This window comes from Dipodomys ordii, unplaced genomic scaffold, assembly GCF_000151885.1.
Source record: "Dipodomys ordii isolate 6190 unplaced genomic scaffold, Dord_2.0 Scaffold77, whole genome shotgun sequence".
NCBI classification, from domain to species: Eukaryota; Metazoa; Chordata; class Mammalia; order Rodentia; family Heteromyidae; genus Dipodomys; species Dipodomys ordii.
In genome coordinates, this window is record NW_012267293.1 from 4,375,103 (window position 1) to 4,386,119 (window position 11,017).

The 11,017-nt window shown below is 45.5% G+C and overlaps 1 protein-coding gene across 1 annotated transcript in view; it reads left to right on the top strand.

Moving 5' to 3' along the window:
* Positions 1-11,017, top strand: part of Park2 (parkin RBR E3 ubiquitin protein ligase) — a 1,020,418-nt gene that overhangs the window by 622,168 nt on the left and 387,233 nt on the right. The gene's annotated exons all lie outside the window — the stretch shown is intronic.

Consider the following 11,017-nt stretch of genomic DNA (forward strand, 5'->3'; position numbering starts at 1 on the left):
CATGGGTGTCTGCACTTGGGGGGGGGGAATTCCCCGAGCATGGGTGTCTGCACTTCGGGGGGGGCATTCCCGAGCATGGGTGTCTGCACTTCGGGGGGGGCATTCCCAAGCATGGGTGTCTGCACTTCGGGGGGGGCATTCCCGAGCATGGGTGTGCTCTTCACATTACTCCCGCGCTGGAATGGAAGCAGCGGGCTGTGCCTGGGATGGGGGAACGCGCTGTTGGGAGAGCGGTCGGTCTCACATGACTGCCCCACAGGCTCTGATTCCTTGCGGCCCGCCTGCCCTCGGGGAGAGGCTGATCCACAGCGCCCACCCGAAGCCATGAATGGAACCGGAACCTTACCAAGAAGCCCCTTCACAGATTGACTTTCTGTCAAAGAGACCAAAACCACCCTTTCCCCCTCACACAGCTCAGTGGTGGAGACCTTGCACGAGGCCCCGAGTTCTCCCCCCTCCCTGCAATAAAAGTAAATAAGTAGCCTGGAAACACTGGACATTTCCTGGCAGGGAAGGATTTTTAGAACCCTTTAAACAAATGCTCTTCTTGTTAATATTTTTTTCTTTAAAACATCATCCTACCCTGGCACTGGTGGCTCACACCTGTAATCCTAGCTACTCAGGAGGCTGAGATCTGAGGATCGAGGTTCAAACCCAGCCCGGGCCAGAAAAGGCCATGAAACTCTGATCTCTAATAAACCACCAGAAAACCAGAAGTGGCGCTGTGGCTCAAGGGTTAGAGTGTTAGCCTTGGGCTGAAGAGCTGAGGGACAGCGCTCAGGCCCAGAGTTCAAGCCCCATGACTGACCTCCCTCCCCCCCCCAAATCATCCTTTTAAAATCCTCCTCTGTTTAAATTAGATCCTCGTCACATGATCATCTGATTGCTGTGGCTTCTGTAGCCAGTGATCTGACTGCAGCATTTATGGGAGGAGTAGCGCAGAATGCGTGAATGTAGGCCATGGCAGAAAGTCTGAGGTGCGTTGTGCCGGAAGCTCTGTGGCACCTCCTGATGTAGGCTTTGGCCAGCACACGCCCTCCTCAGTGCACAGCCTTTGCTCCGTCCGGGCCCTGGCACCGTTCCCGTGACCCTTCAGTTTATTCCCAGTGCGCACATTTTCACTCTGAATTCATTGTTGGTAGCATGTGTTTAATCCTTAGGTCACTAATCTGAACTTTCCTGTTAGCTTTGACGTTAAATTTTGTTCTGTATGTTTCAGTATATCACTTCCCAATCTGACTCAGTTCCACAATACACACATAGCACAGTGTCTGGGAAATGGCCAGCTTCGAGACAATTCTGTGGACAGCCATAACCACGGTGCATTCGGGGCCAGGAGATGACCCTGACCGGACCAAGGATAACCGGGGAGGGCATGAACAGCTGGAGGCCTGGGAAAGCCACTGTTGGTAAAGATGGTGTTTGCTATACTATGCACAAATGGGGAAAAAATGTAAGGCAGGGCATTAGTGGCTCATGCCTGTAATCCTTACAACTTAGGAGGCTGAGATCTGAGGATCACCACTCAAAGCCAGCCCAGGCAGGAAAGTCCACAAAACCTTATCCTCAATCACCAAAACCTGGATGTGGAAATGTGTGGCTCAGAGTAGTAGAATACCAACCTTGAGCAAAAGAGCTCAGAAACAGAGTCCAGCCCCTGAGTGCAAACCCCAGCCCCAGCACACACAGAAAACAAAAATATAAACAAAAGGAAAATAGTGCATCTAATCCCAATTTCCAGTAATAAAGACTATCACCTTTACTTGGATTTCCTTAGCACAAAACAAAATAGTTTTGCTTTCCCTGAAGACTTCCCTCAGCTTTAGGGGGAGAAATGTTTGTCCTCTATCGAGATAAATCATACGACAATGTTTGTAAAACTAGATTTATAAATTTAGAGTGTATAATTTTCACTGTAATGCATTGGAAAATATTTATACAAAAAATCTGGATTGCTTTTTGGATGATGGAGTATATATTCTTGCAAGTGTTTTCCTGAAGTTTCACATGTTTAGCCCAGTTTGAACAACTTATGGTTGACTTACTGGGCACTACCTCCATTTTCATAAAATTAAAACTGTTACAACCCCCAGATTGTCACCTAATAAAACTGCGTTTTAACTGTTATTCCGCAAACATGAAAATCGGAGGAAAGTCCACACATGTTCTATCTACCCCAGTACAGTCAAGGCTCCCAGCAACTTTCGTCTTGAAAACACCCGTTGCGCAAGCGTGGATGGGTATCCTTTAGCTACAGCATTCTCAGGTAGACAGTGGCCATGAGGCGTACGAGATGTCTGTGCCAGTGTCCCCTCACTGTCCCCTCATTGGCAAGCTGGACATACCATACCCATTTTGGAGAACTGTTGAAAAGTGATCTAAAGATTATACATGTGGAGACACTGAGAAATGCAAAGAACTTTTCAGATAGAAGGTTGTGTCGCATCCGCTCCCCCCAGTAATGAGGCCTTCGCCCATTCCCTGTCTACCTCACGTACGTCATGACTCTTGCTGATGGCATGCATCGACCTGTTTCAAGTAAAATAACTTTTGTGATTCAGAGGGTTAACTATGCCAAACAAACCGGATTACTCATTAAGATTCGCTTATAATATTTTAGCTTCCCAGATTTATTTTTAACTAGAAAATTGGAAAACGTAAGACGGCTTAAAGTATCCATTACAAACATGACTTGTAGGCTTGTGCTGTACTGTGGAAAATTTGTTTTGCTACAAGTTGCTTTGTTGTTGTCATCCTTCTCAAAACTCAATAATCAGAGATTCATTCTTGATTTAATTGAAGATACCACAGATGATAAAAACTTTGCCTATAAAACTATAAGACAACTTACATACCATAAATCACAGGAATTGTCAGGAGAAATACATGACTATAAAACAAAAGGGGGGGTTGAAAGCAAAATCATTTTTTAACAACTGTCACAGAGAATATCCATATCTATTATCTCTTGTTTACAATTGTACTGCTTTGATAATCTCATCAATTAAACCCCCATGTCTCTAATATCAACAAAACATACTTCTGTGTCTATCAGAGGGAAGTGGAGCTAGGAGTGAGCTGGAGATCTTGGATCAGACCTGCTGGTCCTTCCCACAAGAAATACAATAAACACCAACTGCTCTTGTAACATGTCACGTGGCTGCATTCTTCAGTTCTAGTAAAAACCAAAGTCCATGTTGGAGGAGGCTGCAGCGAGGAATAAATGCCATGTATTGTGACCTTCAATCTGAACAACGGAGAAAGGGAAGTAAGAGCTGCTTTCTTGTCAAGGATTAGGAATTGTGATAGAGTGATGCATACAGAGAAGAAACATAGGAAAGATGAGAACTACGGGGACATGGAGTCTGCTGTCCAGAGCAGGGCGCTGGGATCACTCCCTCGCGTCAGCAAGGCTGTGCACGAGCAAGCGCACCACTGACTACTCTTCTTCCTGCCCTGCCCGTGTGGGCTGGTTTGCCTTCTGAGCTAGCCATACAGAGATGTAACCTTGTTCTAAATGTTATATTATCTAGGAGTAGAACCTGACCTGGAAGTAGACCCAGTAAAATACTCCAAATTTAATTTTAGCAGTAACAGAAATATGGGGGAAAAAAAAAGAAGCAAACCTGACTCCCGGTCAAGAATGAACACGTGCTACTGGTCTCAACAATGACAGCACCCATCAAAGCACTATGCTGACAAAGAAAGGGTTTGTGCCTGTGCCCCATGAAGCCCCTAGATAGTTCTTCTGTGCCGTGTTTGTTATCTCTTGTCATGTGGCCGAGCGTGCCGAGTGCTGCTGCTCCAGGCAGCAGCCATGTTATTACCCCACCATGGTGTGGGTGATGGATTCGGGCAGGGTGTTGCTGGCTGGCTGGAGTACCTGCATGGGCCCAGGTTGCCTGGTGCTCTCTGGTAGGAGCTGTGGAAGGATGGATTCCCAATGGTCGCTGATGGGGCCCACGCGTGTGACCTCTCCTGATGGTGAAGGTCAAAGCTCAGGCCACTGGGGGAGTGTCCTGAGAGACCCTTTAAGATACGGGAGAGACCACACCTCTTGATGGGAGATGGGTGAAAGACTTCATGAACATCTTAATCTTTCCAGAGAGGTTGGTGTCTCAGAAGTAAACCCAAGCACTGCGTTTTCTCTTCATCTGTAACGCGCTCCCCTGTACACCCAGCACTTTCTTCCCAGACTTCCTGATGGGATTTCAGTTCCTGCTGATGACCTTAGCTAAATGCAGGTGACTTGCAGCCCCTGACGGCTCAGTTCCACCCCCTGGACTGGGTGCAGCGTCCTCAGTACAGTCCGGCTCCTTTCTCATGGACAATTCATTATCCCTCATTTCTCAGTTTTCGTTTTTTTTGTTTTGTTGGTCACGGGGCTTGAACTTTGGGCCTGAGTGCTGTCCCCCAGCTCTTAGCTCAAGGCGAGCGCTCTACCACTTGAGCCACAGTGCCACCTCCACTTTTCTGGTGGTTTATTGGCGATAAGAGTTTCCTGGCCTTTCCTGCCAGGGCTGGCTTTGAACCGAGATAAGAGTCTCACGGACTTTCTTGCCCCAGCTGGCTTTGAACGGAGATCCTGAGATCTCAGCCTCCTGAGTAGCTAGGATGACAGGTGTGAGCCACTGATGCCTGATCATTTCTCAGTTTTCTTGAGAAGTCTTCCCTCAGACCCTGCCCAGTGGCCCTCTTTTATATGTTTCCATTCAATTCTTACTCAACAGCTAGGTATTAAGGCACTACTTGCTGGGCGCCCTGGCCAACCCACAGGCCCCTCTCCCTGGCCTCGGGAGTGGCCTTGGGACTCCTGTCTCCAGGTAGTATGTGAATATGGCAGGATTCCACGCAGGATTCTGCCAGTTTCCACGTGCATCTGCACCCTCAGAATGCCAGCAGGTCGAGCCACACAGTGAGCCAACTCGAATGGCAGAGGGGGAAAGAGGAGAACCGCCCGGGTCACTGGAGTTAGAGAGATCTCAGCATGTTCGACAGCGAGGGTTGGCATTCAATTTTGAATCTGCCTGCTGTGTCAGTAATTGTGAGGCTTTCTATTACCTTCACTCCTTCGTTCTTCTCAGCTGTATTTCCACTAGCATGTTCCCTACGAGTCATGAATGCTCCCAAGGATAAAAATACCAATGAAAAATTTAAATATACCACCGGATAAATGGTCTATAAAGTATTTTTGTAATAACATAAAGTATGGTTTTATCTTCAGAGATAGCATGTACTATCATTTCTATTTGGAGTTGCTTTACACTCTATTTTAAATATTGGTGGAAAGGACACAAATATTTTGAAACAAAAGACAACAATGTCTGCATTAACTGAATACAGTTATAAAGAACAAGGCACATTTATCTCATATACATACTACTTGAATGCTTATGAATAATAATTTCCAAATGATTTAAACATAGTAGCAAGCTGGACAGTAACAAGCGTGTGTTCATAGCCCCTTTAAGAGAGACGGGTAGGGAGTACGGCTGCTTGGAAAGGTTGAAGATGGAAAAGGAATGATTCTCCAGCATAACGATCCCATGAGGACCATGTAATACAGGTTGAGAAAAAAGACAAAGCAAGATTTGCCAGCAAAGTAAAACGCTAGCCCAAGCAAGACCCAAGCCAGAAAACTAGAGAATAATGCACCTATAGAAAGAGTATAGGTGTTGCTGTCATTGCATTTTTGTGCCAGTCCTGGGGCTTGAACTCAGGGCCTAGGGTCTATCCTTGAGCTGATTTTATCGAGACCAGTGCTCTGCCATTACTTGAGCCACTTCTGTCTTTTTGGTGGCTAGTTGGAGAAAAAGAGGCTCATAGATTTTTTCCTGTCCAGGCCATCTTTGAGTGCAATCCTCAGATCGCAGCCTCTTGAGTAGCTGAGATTACAGGCGTGTATGAGCAGCTGGCTGACTGTTTTTCAGAGGGGATTGGTTTCTCCAGTCATTTGTAGTCTAGCCTTGAATCAAGAAAGATAGTTTTGAAAATGCCATTGTGTTGTTCTAGGAAGGCAGAAACAAGACTTGAAAGGTAGCAGTGACTACATGGAGAGAGGAGGAAACACAAGGGAAACTATTGAACATAGTGGCCACAGAAAGCTGTCCCGCAGTTCAGGGTAGGATTGAGGAAATGGAGGGTTCACCAGACAAACAGCAGATCTAAGAGAGCAGAGCTGCATGTGCCCAAGGCCCAGAACTTGCCCTTCGGGAACACAGGAAGTGTTTAGAGCAAACATAGCTCACCACGTATAGCACACAAATCTTAGCTGAAAACAGGAGTAGGATCCGGGATGAATATAGGCTTGATTTAATACGTTCATTCAGAAGTAATTTGCTGGGTTCTACTTTATGCCAAGTAATGGGATCACAATTTTGGTGTTGCAGGATTACTTTCACAGGAAACACAGAGAAGTTTAAGGAGAAATGAAACAGTACAATCAACACTTAACGGAATAGGAAAGCTCCAACTCCTCTTCAACTCTAATTACTGCTCTTGTGACCAGCGTTTGGTGTGATCCTCTCTCTCTCTTGCGTTTCTTCAGGGCTATTTGCAAAGACTTAAGCAGCGCATGTTAAAATATTTTTTTATCATTTTGTTCTCACAGGGCTGAGAGGTAGACTGTTGAGTAGTCTTTCACTGAGGAACTGAGGCTCTTCCCCGATGGTGACTCGCCGTGGTCAGTCAGGCCACAGGCAGCATGTGAGCTGTATCCTCTGCTGTCCACAGCATGCATCATAGGAAGTTTCACTTCCTAGTGAGAACCAAGCACACTGGACAACACCTGGGATCTAGAGATGACCAGCCTGCAGAGTCTCATGCCGGCCTGGCCGAGCTCCTCACTGATATAAAGTATTTCATAATTGTGCTTTCAATTTAACCTCGCAATCCTGACAACTAGGATCATCTGTGGGGTTTTTTGTTCACTTTTGCTGGTCCTGGGGCTCCAATCTATGGCCTGGGTGCTGTCCCTGAGCTTTTTTACTCAAGGGCAGTATACTACTTCTTGAGCCACAGCTCCACTTCTAGCTTTTGGGAGATGAGGTGGGCATAAGAGTCCCACAGACTTTCCTGCCCAGGCTGGCTCTGAACCGCAATCTTTGGATCTCAGGCCCCTGAGTAGCTAGGGTGACAGGCGTGAGCCACCAGTGCCAGGCTCACTGGAATCATTTGAAACATTGTTTGATGGGGCTAACTGAAAGCAACTTCTGATTTAAACTAGAAAGGGGGATATAGAAATAAGTCTTTATTAGGCACCTTTAAAACAAAATGTCTCTTTCTGCCATCTGAAATCATTAGTCTTTCTATAAGGCCATGATCAATTTCCCTATTATCATTATTTTAGAAATATGAAAGTGTCAGCACTTAGGAAAGGTGATGTAGAATACCATCGCAGGGAATTATGTTCCTGATTTCAAACTTCAAAGAATTGGCTTCTTTGTGGGACTGGCCTAGCTCATCCGGATGGCTGGAAATACATTAGGAATTTGTCAACCATCCACTTCTGTGAGAATTTGTGGCAATATCCCTGAGAAGCCCAGGGCAAAGGCTTCAATCTCCTGAGCTGGGGTGGAGTAGTTCCTTGCCAGCACCGGGTGCCGTGAAGGACGGACTGCGTCACAGCTGTAATTGGCTCTACCTGCTTTCTCCGTGGTTGGCCTTCCCACCTAAGGCCTTTGCCCATGAAAAAACTAGATGGTGTCATTCTAAAGATACATCTGTATCTTCCTCTTGCAGGTAGATGTGTGTGTGTGTGTGTGTGTGTGTGTGTGTGTGTGCGTGCGTGCGTGCACATATGCCCATGTGCATGCTCTTTCCTGCACAAATCACAAAGCCATTGTATAGTTAGATGGGGAACTGGAGTTGTTAAAAATCCATCCAGGAGGAAAATGCAGCATTCAGATTTGTTGGAGGTAGGGGCTGATCCTTGAGCCAGTTCCAGGAAACAAACTTGCTTGGGTCCCTGAAGAAATGACTCAAGCTTATTATCCCTCCCAGCCTTGTGTTGAGGACAATAGAAAGCAATCCAGCTTGCGGGGTTCTTTCCTCTGATACTCAGTTTCAGCCACAGGCTGAGCAATAGAGAACGGGAGGGTGGAAACGCCAGCTCAGTCTCCTGCGTTTCAGCTCTAACCTCTCATTACAAAAAGGGCTTTTTAGTGTAAAAAGAAAAGCCACTTTTACAGTAGGATTGTTTTGAATCCCTCAAGCTGTGCCTCGTGTTTCCTCAGGGCGCCAATGAACTCAGTGTGAGCCTACTGCAAAGAGAAATAGCAAGTGGAAACTGAGCTGGCCCTTGGGGCCGGAGCATCCTTTCCCCTGGCTTTGACTCAGGGCGGAGGTCTGACTGGGCGCAGCCATGAAATTCTCCGGGCTTCCTTTCAAAGGCTTTGGAAGGAGCTCCCCCATGATACATTCTTTTACACTGGCCATTGTTTTTGTTATTTGTCTCTCTGTTGCCAGAGTGCATCTCCCTTGGGATTTACTGAGAATAGACTGAGAAATACCCACGACACATCCAGTGAGCCTGCCTCCTGGTTTGCCACCATGGCCGCCTGGGTTTGCCGTCTGACACTGGCGAGCACTGGTCCTGCTCCAGAGAAAACCACTGCGTCAGACTCTGGACATAGAATCCGGATCTGGGAGTAGATCTGAGCTGTCAAGGAAATACCATATGGACAGCGACTCTATTTAAAAACTGAAAGTGATCACTTGTCAATTTTCTTCTGTCTCATGGACTGGAATTTAGAATCCATGCCGCTAATGATTCCCCCGAGCTTGGAGCTGAGTAGGGCCGACTTTCCCCGAGTAAGTCCCTGGTGGACCGGCCTTCATGGGGTGGACGGTGAGGGCATGCAGAGCTCATCCAGGCTGCCTGCAGCGCCGCTCCTTCATGGGTTTTCTTCTTGCCACTCCTGTGGTTTGAACTCAGAGCCTGGGCACTGCCCCTGAGCTTCTTCAGCTCAAGGCTAGCACTCTACCACTTGAGCCACAGCGCCACTCCCAGCTTTTTCTGTGTATGTGGTACTGAGCAATGGAAGCCAGGGCTTCACGCAAGCTAGGCCAGCACTCTATCACTGAGCCACCTTCCCAGCCCTCCTCTATGTTTTCACTATGGCTGTCTCGTTTCCCAATCCCTATTTACCTCTCCTGTATGGAAGCTTCCAGTGGGATTCCTTATGGCATCTACATACAGTGTACTCTCCATTATTTCTTTCCCCTCTCCTGTTCCTGCCTGTCCCCCAACCATCCACAGACGGAGCATGCTCTCCCTCACTTTCCAGTGTTCTCTCACTTGCTCTAATGCTGGCTAGCTCTATACTTACCTCCACACAAATGTGTGTGTAATATAGTTGTCCATAAGTATATATGTACATGTACACACACACACACACACACAAACATATCTTTTACATCTAGAGTCCACAAATCAGTGAAAAGCTGCAATAATTGTCTTTTTTGAGCTTGATTAATCTGGCTAAACATGATAAGCATTCATTCCACTGATTTTCCTGCAAATGATATAATTTCTGCAAATGATGTTTCTTAAGAATTCAGTTATATTCCGAATATTATACATACATATACACATACTTCTTTGTTTTCAGGGTTTTTTGGGGGGAGGGTAGTGTTTATCTCAGGCAGTTCTGCAGCTTGCCAACCAGAAACAGAGCTGCAATAAACATGGGTATGTAAGAATCTCTCTTAAACATTGATTTTTCAGGACTTTCTCCAAAGCTTACAGTGGTATGGCAAGGTCATTAGGTAGATACAGTTTAGAATTTTCTGGACCCTCCATCCTCCTCTCCACAGAGCCTGTACGAGTTCACACTCCTGCCAACGGGAATCAGGGTAATTCCCCCCCAACCCCCATGTCTCCTCTCCAGCATTGGCTCCTGTTTATTTTCTTGTTGATTGCATAATGAGAAGGATGAGATTGAATGCTAAGTGCAGTTTTCATTTGCATTTTCTTTATGAATAAAACTGTTGAGCATTTCTTCATGTATTTCTTCTGAAAATTGTCTATTCCGTTTATTTACCCAAGTATTAAATAGTATATTTGTTCTTTCACTGCTTAATTTGTTAAGCTCTATATTCTGGATGCGAATCCTTTATCCATTAAATATGTAGCAAAGATTTTCTCCTATTCTGTATGGGCTATATCTCTTGGTTCTGGTAATTATCATTTTTGGCTGTGCAGAAATTTTTTAATTTGATACAGTCCTACTTGTCAATTCTTGATTATATTTTCTGGGCAATTGAAGTCTTATTCAGGAAAGAATTGCCTAGATATTCCAGAGTTATTCCCTATGGTTTCCTGTAGTAATTTCAGAGTTTCAGATCTTACATCATGCTTGTGCAGGTGAGAGGTAGTGGTCTAGTCAATCTCTAGCATGTAGATAATTGATTTTCCTACCCAGGACCATTTGTTGAAGAAGTGGTCATTTGGGGCTCCTTTGGGGTGAGGGAGGAAGATGGCTGCAGTTATTTCCTTTTTTATTTATTTTTTATTTTTTTATTGTGAACATACTGTACAGAGGGGTTACAATTACATGGGCAAGACAATGAGTACATTTCTTATCAAGCATTGTAGCCTCCTCCTTTGTTTAACCTTCACATCCCTTCCCAGCCTCCCCCCGCCCCACCTACCCTATCCTCCCTCCCTCCTCCCACCAAAGTTGTAAAGTTCGTTTTTGACATGACAACTTGTACTTCTCATGGTTGCAACAGGTCCACCTGTATCCTTATTTAAGCGACTTGTTTTTCCCCTTCCCCTCCACAAATAATACTGACATCAAATACAGTGAAAGCAAGGATTATACTTTGGGGGACAGACATACAAAGCAACAAAGAAATAATCTTATAAATGTGTTAGAAACAAATGCATGAAAGAAAAAAAACATTTAAATACATATCTAAGGGTTCATTTTCCTAGCATCACCTTATCTGACCTTTTCTGCTTGACTCATACATATACTAGATATTGCAATTAAGGGAAACCATGGGACCTATG